At 38.6% G+C, this 15,777-nt stretch overlaps 1 protein-coding gene across 6 annotated transcripts in view; it reads right to left on the bottom strand.

The window, feature by feature from the left end:
* TBL1XR1 (TBL1X/Y related 1) overlaps positions 1-15,777 on the bottom strand; it is a 114,907-nt gene that overhangs the window by 35,230 nt on the left and 63,900 nt on the right. For 3 of the 6 annotated variants that reach the window (XM_054166648.1, XM_054166650.1, XM_054166651.1), the window contains one exon: positions 2,484-2,551. The exons of the other annotated variants lie outside the window; for them this stretch is intronic. The gene's annotated coding sequence lies outside the window, so the exon portion shown is untranslated. The remainder of the gene's footprint in view (positions 1-2,483; positions 2,552-15,777) is intronic. 6 annotated transcript variants of the gene reach the window in all.

Below are 15,777 nucleotides of genomic sequence, written 5' to 3'. Positions count from 1 at the left end.
CACAAATGACCTCTGTTCTATCTTTTGCAGAATTAAGCAATCACATTAACTATTTCTGTTAGTGCAGATTGAAACAAATTAGACAGAATGGCTTTTCAAAAATACCCAAAACACCACCACATTAGGTTATCTTTACCTTACCTTAAATGCTGGAATAACAGATTCTACACTTGAAAAAAAAATCTGCTTGTGGATTTCCACTTATAGGAGCATCATTTGAAAATAAAGAGATGATAAAGAGGATGGAGTCCATGACTTCTCCAGATGACATTATACCTCAATAAGAACTGCACAAATTGCTCACAACATTTTGAAAAATTTTCAGTATTTCTCAGACTCCAAAAGAGCTCTCATCATCTTTCTTCTCTTACAATATTTATAAAGCTGTGATGCCTTTACTTTGCAAAATTGCTGTTTTACATTCTTGAGTAATGCTACTCAAAACTTCACAATGCCATTTCTCTCATAGAAATCTGAAAGCCTATTTTCTTCCACCCCATGACTTTGACATTCTAACATAAGTCTACATGCAGGATTTGTGCATGCTCAAGGCATTATGCACCTAAAGGGGTGGAAAGCATACAGTGTGAACATTACCATGCCCAAATGTTTCAGACAGACTAATCTAATGAAATGACAGCAAGGAAACTGGCTTCAGTCTTTACACCAATTCACTTAACATCTTCAAACAGCATCCTTTTACTTCCAGAACTTATGAGCCTCCAGAGCCTTCTCAAGCAAGTTTGCCCCAATATCTTCAACCCAGAAAGACCAGTAGTTAGAGAATTACATTATGAAGTTCTTGTGTACCCCACCTTGCTTTTAGAAAACAAAGAAAGTGCTTGTGAAAGTACACACAGACATGGATCAATCCAGAAGATTATTTAAACATATTCTATTGCCACCGACTTCAATTGCTTAAGTGATTTGTTGGAGCAGATCCGATACAACAGTTCCCTGCAAGAGCGAGGCCATAAAGAAGAGTCAGCAATATCCTTCTCCACCTCATTGGGGTCTGCTTGGAAATTTGCTAAAACAAACTCCCTCTGTCTTTGAGTGCCCTCTACAGACCTAAGATAGTACAGTTTGCTGAAAACTTAAAGAGATTGTGATTTAGGAAAAAAAAGGAAAAAGAAAAAAGTCGACATCTGCTACACCCACAAGACATTTGTTGCATATACTAAAAAACCCTACAGATACAAACTCGGTTATCAGTCATCTACTGCTGAAAGAACAAACACTCATTTGTGCTCTGGCACACTAACTGAGCATGGCTGTTGGTGGACTGGGTCAGAATGAAAAAGGTAAGGTAATCTCATCTGCTCGTAACTCTAGCCATGGAAAAGAGAGAAAAAAATGCTTAAGAAAAAAAGCATGGGAAATTAAAAGAAATTACAGAAGGACTTGCAGTTACATACTCAGCCCTGGTGAGGATGCACCTTGAGTACTGTATTCAATTTTGGGGGCCTCACTACAAGAAAGACACAGATGCTGGAGCAGGTCCAGACAAGAGACACAAAGCTGGCAAAAGGTCTGGAGATCAGGTCATATGAGGAGCAGCTGAGGGAACCGGAGTTGTTTAGTCTGAAGAAAAGAAGGCTAACTTACTGTTCTCTACAACTACCTGAAAGGAGGTTAAAGCCATGTGGGAGGTTGTTCGGTCTCTTCTCATCTTATCATTTGTTACTAGTGAGAGGAAATGGCCTCAAGTTGAACCAGGGGAGGTTCACATTAGATATTAGAAGAAATTTCTTCAGTGAAAGGGTTATTAAATACTAGATCAGGCTCCCTGGGGAGATAGTTGAATAATCATGCCTGGAAGTGTTTAAAAGATGGAGAGATGTGGTGCTGACAGACATGGTCTAGCATCAGACTTGGCAGAATTAGATAATGGTTGGACTCAATGATCTTAAAGGTCTCTTCCAACCAAAATGATTCTATGATTGCATGCATTTAAAGAAAACAATTGCAGAATTATGACTGCACATTAAAAAGAGGAGACAAGTAACAGCACATGGTCTGGATATTTGCTCCCTGAACCACGTATTTGTATTTTTGTTTAGGAAGCCAAGACTTTAGTACTTGGGGAAAAAAACCCAAAACACCAACCCATACACACTCAAGGCAATAGCGACTCCACGCTTCACCTAGACAATACAGTTTTTACAAGGTGTTCAGTCAAAAGGTCTATTTGTTAGTATTTACATGCTGTGAACTGATGTGTTATATCATAACAACTCTAAAGGAAATGAACGTGGATTTGCACATGAGACAACAACAGCTCCAAAAGGAGCTGCTAAAGACCGCTGAGTAAAAGAACACTTAATGTAACGATTCAGCGCGCCGCAGAAACCGATACCTAACAAATAATGCAATTACTAATACTAAATTGTACCAAACTATCAGTCCACTTTTATGACCAAAAAAAAAAAAAAAAAAGGGAAAAAAAAAAAAAAGAGAGATAAATCATTGAGTGTCCTTACCAGAACTACTCTCTGAAACCCCACAAAATTGTGATGTGGCAGCAGTACAGCCCTTGGTATTACACCACCTGTAACACAAACCATATTATGATAGTTTCTATCAATATTTTAAAGGATTAAAAAAAAATAAAATATATATAATAAGCTCTTTTTCTACTAGTAGTTTTACTGAAAGCATTAAAACAATGTTTAGGTTCCTACTGATGACAATATATGCTTAGATAAGAAAATAAACCAAGTAAAAAATTAGACACCGTTTAAAATTATATACGTGGATTTGATTCTGTAAGAATTACAGGCACAGTTTGAACCCCAGCCTTTTCTCCTTCTTTTAGTTGAAAAACAAAACCCAATCACAGAACAGAGCATTAGCTTTAAGGAATTTCTGCTCATTTTAGCTGCCTGTACTGACAAAGGGGAACTTTATGAGAAGTGAAATTGGAGTTTACAAATGGCTAAGTATTGCTGCGATAGCTTATTTTAGTGTTAGCTAAAGTAAACAAGTGAAATGTTTCACTAGCTAGATTAAAAGCAGGAAGCACAAGGCCGTGATCAAACCATCCAGTATTTTCAAAATGGACCTTTTTGGATCTGTATTTAACACCAACAAATTAAAAAGAACATGTCATAGGAAAGAATTCTTATCATAGCCTCACGAAGTTAACTTTCACAACCAATTTAAGTACTAAAAACTCCCTGTGAGTTAAGTACATGATGCACCTGTGAGCAGAACATTTCCTGATCCTGTACTCATATAATGTAATGATTCCTACCACCAATAGTCATTACAGATTAAGTAATTAGGGAGGGATTCTATATAAACTAAAGGATTAAGGAAAAAGGTTTGAAGGCAGAAGGACAGGAACACTGTTCACTGCAAGAAAAGAATCCACATATCAAAACAATGCTGTTGGAAGCAGGCCATACTTTAAACAGATAACCCTGTCCCAAATAGAAAAAGATCAGGAAAATAGCCAACTCTTTTCTAAATATTAAACTCCAGTCATAAAGACTCAGAAAATACATTATACTGAAATTTCTCAAACATGTCCTTAAAAAAAGGACTAAAATCAAGGAAGACATCACATGCCTTGCAGAGCATGCAGAACTTCAGACTTTCCTTCATTTTAAAAATAACCATTGACCTCTAAGAAATGCTATTTAGTCTGTTACTAAGCTGAGTAAGACTTGCAAATGTTTGGCTTTTTTTCTTGTTTTGATTGAGGAATTACAGGATTTTTTTGCTCAGCAAAGTTTTTCCATATCTAAATACCCAGGAGGTTCAAATAAAACTCTCCTCCCTCCTTCCTGCACAGCCCCCAACAGCTAAGTGAATATTAGCCTCTAAAAACTATGGGAAGAGCCCTGGGCAAGAGAAGGGAAAACACCACGAACACAGATGGTACTACCCTCCTCCATGTACAGGGAAACAACGATATTCAACTAACAAACATTTACATATTAACAATTTTCCTTTTCAGAATGAGGAGATACAAACACTATGACCCAGATGTGTGAGAAGTAAATACTACAAAGCATCACCTGGAGATCACCAGCTCTCCCACAATAAAAGTAAGTTTATTCATCACTGTATTTCTACAAAAAAAACACTCCAGCACTGCCACCCTGGACTTGAAAAGCATTCTGGTCCTCCTCTCTAGTAACACTTACTGACAGTAGCTCACAAGATAAGTGAAAACGTCCTGACCCTGTATTAATGTAATTTTAATTCTCTGGTAAGCTATCATGTACTGTCTCAATCATTTCTGCAAAGCAAACTGTATATTAGCAACTGCACTGCTAAATTTTCATTTAAAAATAATGAGAAGCAAAGTTTAAAACACAAAATTAACTCTGTGATTAAGGATAGTGAAGAGGTCATTAAAAGGGGCTGCTGATCCTGCAATAAATGTCAATACTTCCATGCTTTGAACTTTGCACTTTTTATGTTTAAATTAAACATTTTTTTCATTAATTTAGAGTAAACTCTGTTTCAAGTAAATAACTGATATTACGCTCAAATGATGTCAAGCAGAGGAAACCAGGAGGCCTTACAGGAGAGCAGTGTACCACCACCCCCTCAACAGAAACTGGTCGAACAGAAATTCCTTTCCTCTCCACAACTCCCCATAGAGCATACGCACGAACAGAACGCACACAGCACGCCGGATATTCATCATTGCATTAGCCTCCCTGCACCAACAACAGGAAAGATGTTTAGAGTGGACTAATTTTCCATGGGATGAAGAGAACAGAGATGCCCACAGCAAGAATTCCTGGCCCAACCTAAACAGGTCTTTTAAGCATGACTAAGCAACGAAGGTAATTTTTCTGGTGGAACCTAAAAGCCAGCAACTTCTGCAGTCACTTGCCTAACATAACGTGACCATTAGGGATTCCCCTAAATTGTATTTATCCTGGAAACACTTTTATCCTTTTTCAAATTAATAAATAGCAAAATTCTTTGCATGTGGGGCAAAGACTTACACATTACAAAACTCGTATCATACAGGACAAAAAATTCAATTTAATTGCATTCCCACCATGGGATGCAATGAGATGAAGCATGTCACAGGGTGCTCCCCTGCAAACACAGGGCAGAATCTCCCTTACTATATCTACCCTTCAAATTTGCCCTCTGTGAATTGCTTCATAGTTACATACTCAGTCTGTTATTTTTCTTTCTTACAAGTGATCTATATGCGCTTCAGAGAACCTGTAAAGAATTAAACTGCACATCTACACTCATTAAAATAAGAGCTGAGCAGACGGGGAAGGGCTGAAGAGACTTCGCAGCCGCAGAAGAGGATGAGAACAGAATACACTGCAAAAATATGGATGACTTTGAAAGCCCAACATTTTATGTGACATTAACTGGCAAACTTAACTACTGTATCTGTTACTAAAATGCTCACACTCCATGAGAATTTGTGCATCATGAGCATGAAATCTTCCCCTATGCAGCTTAAAATATCTTACACATTTAAAAACCGTACACAACAGCACACATTGCTTCCCCATATCAAAATTAAGTACAGAGCAGGAATTTTATCACACTGCCACCAATAGGAGTGATGGTTCCACATGTAAACATATTGCACTTGCTTGGGCACCAGACAGCAGTAGAAATGTTAAATTTTAGAAGATTCTGTGAAAATACCACTCTCTTTCTTGAAGTAGTTGATTGATATTGGTGCAGTTGGAGGATGGGGTACCAAGAAAGCCACCATGGATTAACTTGCCATCAGGGCATGCTACTTGACCAGCAGAATCACTTACCCGTTTCTTTGGTGTGTTGGGTTTTTTTTTCCCCTCACAACCTTTTTCATTTTGCTAACTGAACTAAAAGTGTGTCTTTTTCCTTCTCTAAATTAGAGGAATATAGCTATCCAAACTCAAATGGATTAATCTCTTAACATTATAGCTTTTTTTACAACCTTCCCAAGCTTTTGGGCAGCAACTTCCATCACAGATTCTTCTCTCCCATGACATGTAACTGAAATCTTAACTACTGTTAGATTGGGACTTAAGGCACTGAAATTTAAATAAAGAAAAATATGAAAACAAAAATTGATTTTCACAAATAAGTAGCATTTCTGCTTTGAATGACTGCCTAGGGTTTTTTCCTTGTTTTGGTAATAAATCATGTATAGCTGGGGAAAAAAGACAAAGCAGTAAATTATGTGCTCATAAAAAGTACTGATGTACATTTTATAAATTGAATGTGGCCCATCAGGGAGAAAGAAATGACCTACTTTTAGGAAGTATTGTTTACTGCTGTCTTCCCCACTAGGCCACTTGTTAATAGTATTTGATGTTGTTTTCTTTCCATATGACTACAGCAAAGACTGCTGCTAAGGTGATGGAATATGTGCATACAGAAAAAGAATTCAGTAGAGACTGACATTAAATAAAAATGCAAGAGTCTCTCTTGAACTTAAAGCAGTGCATACATTTGGATCTTGAGAGTGCTCAAGGCATGAATAAGACCTTATTTTTAGTCTGTCCTATGAACACAGCACAATTTCTGGTCTGCTTCTCCCTCCATTTGCATAAACCTAAATGATACCTCTAAGATACTTGATCTCCTCACTATGACTTATTCCCCCTCTCCTCACTGTGACTTCTTACCTCTAATCCCTCTTTTTCAAAGGCCATTCAACCAGCCAACGTCACCAGCAGAAGAAATGAAATCCAAGAAAGGTGTTAACAAAACCAAGGGTTGGTCCATCTACAAAAACAAGATTTGTTTTTCCATTGGGACTCTGGGGACAACGCCACAGATCCCTTTTTTGCAATACCTGTGAGAAAATCACAACTAACAGGAGACAGGGCTTAGAGAAAACCAAAGGCTTGGACTGAAAAATTCACATCAGCCTCTTACAGCTGCTCTACTAAGTGTAAGCAAATCTGTTTTATTTTCAAGTAGAATTGCACTCACTGCTAAATATTTTGTTGTAATCGAGAAGCACACACACAGCAAAACCAAACAGCATCAGAAGTTAAACCGACAATAAACTTTGCACGTGATAAATGATTTAAGATCACAATTCACTGAATGATATTTATGATTGCAGAGCAAACACATTAAACGTGGTATTTCCTTTACAACAGCAGACAGCAATTTCAGGAGAAAACTGGAACAGTCGTTGCAGAGTAAGACTCAGAAACCACTAACAGCCCTAATCCCACCAAATGGGACTCTGAACAAGACTACTCTGATACTGAAAAACGTATGCAGGGAAGTTTGAGCATTACAAAAAGCTTAAAAGTCTTTGGGTCACAAACACTCAAGAAAAAAGAAAAAAAAAAGCAAACACCAAAAAACACAAACCAAAAAAAAACAAACAAAAAAGGCCACAACCAACCACAAAATCAAAACAAACCAAAAGACAAAACAGGAAGATTTTATCCCATAAGTTTATAGCCCAGACAACTAATATTTTCCACAAAGCTCCCCAGGCAGATGACAACCAGACAGGGATTAAAATGCTGCAGACAAGCAAAGCTTCAGTGGTATCGTATCTTCAAGCGTAAGTGTGCTATTAAACATTATTTGTTAGCAAAACAGTTTTTCCAGGTTCTGAAAATAAAACTATGAAGTTTAAGATCTTTATCTCTAAAACATTAATGTTCTGCTTTGACTACCTCAAGGCAATGTCCCAAGCCAACACACATCTTTCTTTCTCTCTCTTATCCACTGTCATTTGCATAATTCATCCTTTAACGATTTAAGAATTCACACATTACCAAATCAGGGGATATTTTCAGAGTACTTTGATGGTGCTCAAAAACTCTTATATTTGACCAGCTACTAAGAGCACATCATGGAAGAAGTAATATGTACACCTACATGAACTGTGACTGGTGCATATGTTGAGAGTACAGGGTTTTGTGCTTCATTGCATTGTGCATTCTTCAGATGAGAAGAGAGAATCTTTCAAACACTAAGGGAAAATAGTGCAAAAAGCAAAGATCTGGAAATAAATGACTTGCATTTCCTCTTGTCCCAATAGTCTTCATGCATGGAGGTTAGTCTTTTTTTCCCTTTCTTTTCTTTTTCTTTCGTATTTTGTACAGCACCTCCAAGGAGCTAATGCACATTCCTGGGGTTTTTCCACAGATTGTTCATGTACTATTACAGGACATGACTTGAATACATTTCTGTGAAGTTACCTGGTCAGTCAATTTTGGAAACAAGAAAAATTAAATTCTATTTGAGAAGCATTTCAATTCTTTGGCTGGATCATAATTCAAACTAGTCATGTTAAAGCCTTCAAATTTTACGTGTGTATTCTTGGGGGGGGCGGGGATCAAACACAAGAATTATTTTTTAGCAATTGGAGGGCAGAAGCATTCTCTTTATCAAAGGTTGCCTCCACTGGTATTGTTTCACGACCAGTGTTGCAAATGCTACAGGCACTGCTTTACATACGCATTAAAAATTATCTCTGGAGTTTGCGTCTCTTTTTAATGAAAAAGCAGCCTTTGAAAAGTAAGCCACTCCAAAGCATTGTGAAGTTGGTTGGTCTTTGTGATTCCTGAAAATCTGAAAGTTTATTTTAATATAATTTAGCAGATAAAGAATAATATTTTAATAAGTATATCTTCCCCCCCCCCCTTGCCATTCTACATACAATGTCTAGCAGCTTACTGTATGACATCAACCATCACCACTGTTACCATTCCCAAAACTGATGGCTACTATGTACTTTACGCCTAACTCCATTCCAGACCAGAGTTTCACCTACAACACAAATCAGTCTTCATCTTTCCATTCAACCCCATCAAGTCAGTGTCCCCATACTTTAGCAGGAGAAAGGCATGAGAGCTGATACACCACAAGTGACAGCAACCAAGGACATGAAGAAGTAAGGTCTGCACTCATTGCTCTTGGACTGAGAGAAGGGAAGAGCCAAACTGCCAGACAGTGACTGTGTCCTGCTGGAGCCTCGGCTCATTTTTAATAAATATCAAGTGGCACTTCTCGGATGGAGCACACACCTCAAACCAGACTTTAATTTGCTTGGGTATGTATGTAAAAAGAGTGGGAAATTTGATGCTAAATTTGACTGAAATCAGAATACATCAAAATTATTTCGTGTCTAATTAAAGCCCATAGCGCTGAAACAGAGACTTGCCAATGTAGCTACAAACTTCATCTGGCAGCCACAGCAGTTCTTCAACCTGCAGCTAGAAAATAACTCAGTCATGAAGGCATAATAATACTGTCTGAAGAGCCTGATTTCTGGAAGTTAGGTAGATTTTTGCCTTATTTTAGCATTGTAGTAACAGTTTACCAGAGGGAAAGACAGGTTCTTGGATTTCAGAGTTGCCATTCAGTAGGTATATACCATTACAACATAAGCAGCTCTAGCATGTTCTTAGCTGAGTCAAGGTTAATTCTTGGCCTAGGTTTGCAGTGAAAATAAACAGGTCACATTTTCAAAAGCCCCAAGCCTTAGTTTACTAAATAAAAGCCCAAACGATTGTGAATGTTGTAAGACTAAGAGAAAAAAAGAAGGTGCCTGACAAAGTCTTTAAAGTAGCTCTTGTAATCTGTTTATCATCTACTTGCAGAGACAAAAATCATCTTGGGACACAAACTCAACCCAAAAATTCAAACCAGGTTTACCAAACAATTCCTGTGGTTCTGCTCTATGGAAAAGATTATGACAAGGAAATAAGAGTTTATTTTTCCTGCGGTTTTGGAAGCACTGTGACTGTGCATTGCTTAATAATTTAGTTTATTAGAGACAACAACTGTCAAAATCTATACAAACTAATTTGTCGTGCAGCAATTTTACATTATTGGAATCTTGTTATAATCTGACTAATGCACGCTATCACTTTCTAACCATGCCTATAATTGGCTTCTTGGCTGCACAGACCTAAAGACAGTAATCCAAAATCTCTTCCAATTACACTGAAATATATGCATGTTTGTGGAGAGTTACATTACTTAATTTTCAGACTCAACGGGCTTTTAATGATCCAAGATAAAAAATGTTTGCAAAAGGACACTATTTTGTTGCTATTCAGAAAGTTGTGTGTTTGTGCAGGAAAACACCACCTTGAGACCTCTAAATGCTGAAGAAGCACATATTGAGATACTAATGGAACATGAGACAAACTTGAGAAAAGAAGGTAAAAAAAATTCTTTCAGATGGAAGGATCTATTCCGAGTTTATACACCCAAATCAAAGAAACCAAATCCAGCCATTAAAAAAGTCCTGTACCTCAAAACATATGTAGGTGTGACTCATGAACTTGGTTTACTTTCACAATATGCAACTGTCTTTTGTCCCTGCCTACAATCCTTCATGGGTAGCAGTTCAAAACACAACTTTGTACCAGAATCATTGTTTGATATTCCCAGAGCACAGTGTATGACAGACACTTTTCGCGGCATAACCAGGATTAGCATACAGGCAATTTTCAAGAGGCTTCAAGTGGGCCCCTCAGTTTAAGAAGGACGTTGAGATTCTTGAATGTGTCCAGAGAAGAGCAACGAGGCTGGGGAGAGGCCTCGAGCACAAGCCCTATAAAGAGAGGCTGAGGGAGCTGTGATTGTTTAGCCTGGAGAAGAGGAAGCTCAGGAGAGACCTTATTGCTCACTACAACTACCTGAAGGGTGATTGTAGCCAGGAGAGGGTTGGTCTCTTCTCCCAAGCAACCGGCACCAGAACAAGAGGACATAGTCTCAAGCTGCACCAGGGGAAGTTTAGGCTGGAGGTGAGGAGAAAGTTCTTCACTGAGAGAGTCATTAGGCATTGGAATGGGCTGCCCAGGAAGGTGGTGGAGTCACCGTCCCTGGAGGTGTTCAACAGGGGACTGGACGTGGCACTTGGTGCCATGGTCTAGTCATGAGGTCTGTGGTGATGGGTTGGACTTGATGCTCTTTGAGGTCTCTTCCAACCTTGGTGATTCTGTGAAGTGTTGTGGCCTGCCATATTAGCAGTGTGATAAACACAGCTGAGTATTTTTGATAGAAAAGATTAGCAAGTAAATATTAGAAGGAACAGAATAGAATTAACCAGGTTGGAAAAGACCCAACACCATCTTATCAACTAAACCATAGCACCAAGTGTCTCAAGCAGGACAAGCAGGAGTGCCCAGATGCAGATAGGCTTCTTAGCAAAGGAGAAAACATTGAAATTACCACTTGGAATGCAACAGGATTTCTGTAAGTTTTTTATGTACTAGAGATTGTTTTAAACTACTACAGAATCCTCTTGTTTGTCTGTAAATCCTAGCAGATTAAATGTTCACCTTGCGATGGAATTTCAAGATGACAGCGAAATCGACAGGATTATGTTACACACAGGACTGCATGCACAGATACAATAATCCCTGAGTCACATGGAACTGAAAATAAAAACAACCACCCTCATGTAGGAAGCCAGACAAATATACCGGGACAAAAACTACAAAACAAATTGCTGAGAGTCACTTCCAGCATGCCTCAAACTGACTGTGAAATGAGAGAAATCATGCTACAAAGTGTCCTGCAGAGTTTAAACCTGGGCCTTGTTATCTACCTTCATCTACAGCTCTCATTGCCAGAGCAAAAGAGTGCTTCAGTGGTGTCAGTTCTTCCTCAGAGCACTGTAAACTGGACAAACTCTACCAGCTGCACTTTATCAATAGAGAATAACTGAACCTTAAACACTTCTTGAAATGGCCTGGTTCCCACATGATGCCTGCCACACCAATCTCTCCAGCTCAGCTTGCTGTATCAGTAACACAAGTTGTTTTGGGTTGGTCCTCTGCCCAGAGCTGCACTGTGCACCAGAAAGTACATAAAAGCCAGAAAGGAATTAAGAAAAGAAAAAAAAGAAAGAAAGAAAAAACAAAAAAACAAAACAAAACAAAAAAACACCAAACCACCTTGAAATCTCTGGATACCTGCAAGAAAAGGGAAGAAAGAAGTTTGCTGCTGTGAGTCTGTCTATCCTTAACTGTTTCTTTCACAACTATTAAGCTATGAAGAATGCTGAAACACACACAAGAGGCACACCTTTGGGGGGACTGGCAGCAGAAATGAAAATTCAAAGAGCTCATCACATTTGGAAGGACACTGGTAGTTGCCAGGAGGGGTATGAAAGCTCAAAGCTTCTGCTACCATTGATAACTGTGAGCTTCAACAAGCCAGCCGCTGTAGCACCTTATCCTCTAAAGTACATGGTATTAAAAGGCAGAAAAGCACATCTGCCTGTTAGACATTTGGCACTAACAGGGTTTTTTCTCCATACTTGCAAGAATGCTGAGATGACCTTAAGGCAGAACATACAGCATGTGGTTGAAGGTACTGCTGAAGCTTCCACTAACAGGTGAGTTGCACAGATAACAACAGCCAGCAGGGTTTAATCCAGCAATAGCAAATGCTTTCTAGGACACAGCTTAAACCTCCTAGGACAGCTAGCTAAATGAGTAATGGCAATACAATTTTTGTTTCCCACAAGTTCAGTGCTCACAGCAAAGTTACTCACACAGTTACACACACAAGAAGGATGAGATGCAGACAATGCACAAAATTCCACGACCAGCTGTTATAGCCCAGGGTATCACAGTACTGCTCTATCAAGTTCTACGGAATGCATTTAAACATGTTTGGATACGTGACAAAACAGATCTAAAAATATCAAGCACATGCAAAGTATAATGCATCTTCCCACCTTATTAGAAGTTAATTTAGGAATTCATTAAAAGGAGAAGTATCACACCGGCTTTTTAATTTACAGATGAGTTTAAGTGCGAGGGAGAAAGCAGGAGGCAAGGTGAGTAACTGGAAGAGATAGAAACCTATGTGGAAATTTGTTCCCCCAGAATAAAACTAGAACATAACATCTCTTTGGTAAAGTAACACGAGTGCTGTGAGAAGCAACATGCACTTGCTTGTGTTATGCTCTGATCCCAAAGGATCAAGCTTCTTTTTATTTTATTCTTAAGTTTGCCTGTGAGCTACCCAAAAACCAACCTATGCTTCATGCTATATACAGGAAAGCAACACATTACTGATGCTGATTTAGAACGCACAAATTAAGGTGACATGTGGGCTATGCATCACTGGCTTTCCTCTTAGACCTTGCTTCAAGAGGAAGGCTTTTCTTAACACAGTTTAAGTGCCATTACTTTGAAACCATCACTCTCAGAAAGTGGTTTTGAGAAACACAACCAACTTTGCTTTCAAGCTTTTGATTGCAAAGGCACACAAGCATGAATGTTACCGAAGCAAAAGTTTCAGAATTAAACATACATGCAAAGAAGGATACAAAGCACAGATGAATAATATATGCCTATAAATAAGCAGAAAAATAGACTTTAAATATCCACATCACTATTAATTAGTTATTAATATTAGATTTTCCTCCAAATTAGCCACCCACTAGCAAAATGTCAATTGCAAAACAAGAGACTATATTTATAGTACAACCTACTTTGAGTTTTGAGAGACATGTCAGCCACTGCTACATTACAATACCGCTATTGTGAGCCTACCCAGTTTAACACCTAACTTGACTTATAGGCAACTATACGCAGAAAAGTCATACTAGTTTTCAGTAGTCTTTATTACATCACATGAGCTGGTGCAAATATTTTTCCACAGTCTACACAGAGAGCGAGGGGCACAAAGTAGTGGTAAGTAATTCATCTGTAGAAAGCTTGGTTGGACACTGGCACAGCCATATCTTAAAAGGTCCTGCACAAAGTCACATTGCATCCAAACCCAGTCCCCGGTGAATGCCAGCTCACCAGGATGGAAGATGCACTTCATATGTGGCTACCTCCTGAAATGCAGAGGTTCCTCTATGAACTCTCCGGCTTTTCTTCTATCATGGAATAACCAAGTAGAGTATAGTCACCATGGGATGCAGCTTTTGCAAAGAATGTAATACAGGACTTCTCTGGCAAAACCAGACCATGTTGGAGATTTCAGAGAAGGCCAAGAGTCACTGCGGTGACATTTTAAAGAACATGGCCTATTCCACTATGGTTTCTTCTGGTTTGTGTTTTGTGATTTGCTTGGAAAACAGTTCTCTCCCCTTTTTCTCTCCAGATGCCTGACACTATCTACAGAAAAAGCAGGGGGAAAAAACAACAAAATCCAACCAACCAAACAAAACCCAAAGCATCCTGCAGAGGTTCACTGAAGATGGAGAGCCAGCAGGAGAAACCCTGGCAATAAACACTAAATTGCCTCAAGCCTTCTGCTGAGAGAGAAGCAAGACTCATTGTTTCAGGTACATCTGCCATAGAGAGGAAGCAGAAATAGAGAAAGAATTCCATAGAAACAGTTCTGTAAACAAACATAAGACTAATGTACATCTCCTCGACAAGCGGTGACCTGCGCTCACGGTTTGGGGTATAATAGTCTATTCTACATTTTTATAGCAGATTAATTCAGAATACTCAGAAATGTCTGAAAGGCAGACTTGAAGACAAACATAGTATTCATTGCTGCTCGTCATTCCTCTTGGCATAAAACCATACCACTTTTCATCAGCTCACAGAAGCCCACTCCTCCTAATAATGCCTTTTATAGAACAACCTTCTACAGCTAGTTCTTTTATTCTTGGAGAAAAAAAAAAAAAGACAAGATAAAAATCATCCTTCTACTCTTAAGATTTGCACAAAACCAGAGGCCCTGCGCCAGCTGTTTAATTTCTCATGTATTTATGCACACCAAAGAAATCAATTGTAGCTGCAACTAATTTTGCACGTTGCCAATTCACCTTTAAATCCACGGGGAGTGAAGAGAAGTCTGATTTAGCAAGATCGTCATTTGTGAACAGGATTGTCTATGTTTTTCCATCTCCCAAGTTTTCCTTTTATCTTAAAATTCACTTTGATAATATGCTATTAAAACTAGAGGAGTCAAAATCGAGAACAGGAAACAAGAGCTGCAAGAAGAAACAAAACATGAAGCCAGCTGGGATCCAAATCCACTTTCATCACATGGGATATTTTTATATCCATTGTACATTTTATTTTTTCTAATAACAGCCACATATGTAAGCAGGAAAGCTGCAAGGTACTTTAAAGGGAGTTATGAAAGAAAGGATGAATGCAGTCCCATCCATCCCTTGCTGGGCTTTTCCTTTATATACACTGAAAATATTTAAACCTTAAGAAGATCATTTTGAAGTTTTCAGGATTAGTGTAGACTTGACCAGCTAAGTGAACGTCTACACTATCAGCAAATTCCATTCAACCAATGTCTGAGGATCCACATGTCTTAGAGCTATGAATAAAAACTGGAGCCCAGCTATCGATAAGTAAATTTGCCTCTGTATCTGCAACACTGCAATCTCACACCACCTGCTTTATATCAAAACAGCATGAAGCCAAGACCTAGTTCCTATCTTTTGTTTTTTCTCCAATGCCAAAACAGTTTACTTCAACAGCTTATCTTAAAACATGAAAGCACCATCAGCAGAAGGAAAAGATTATTTTCATTTCCGAAACATTTTTTAGTTATGCTTGTCCTTGGCAAAGCTGGCACTACTGAGGGAAGGACACTTGACAAGATTTTTATGGCTTAATTAATCTTAATAGAACCAGCGATAGAATTTAGAGGTTTGGGTATGTTATGGAGATGAAGGTAAATGGCTTCTGGGAAGTCCTGGCTTATACAAAGCACTCCAAAAATCCACAACAAAAACTTCTGCAAACCACAGAAAAAGAACAAGCCAGTAACAAACACTTCACTCCTACTGCTGGTAGATGACACCCATGTCTAAGTACAATGTCTTCAGGTGATTATTACATATCCTAGAGGTTCCCTGCCACT

Source organism: Dryobates pubescens, chromosome 13, assembly GCF_014839835.1.
Source record: "Dryobates pubescens isolate bDryPub1 chromosome 13, bDryPub1.pri, whole genome shotgun sequence".
Taxonomy (NCBI): domain Eukaryota; kingdom Metazoa; phylum Chordata; class Aves; order Piciformes; family Picidae; genus Dryobates; species Dryobates pubescens.
This window is presented reverse-complemented; position numbering and strand designations above follow the sequence as displayed.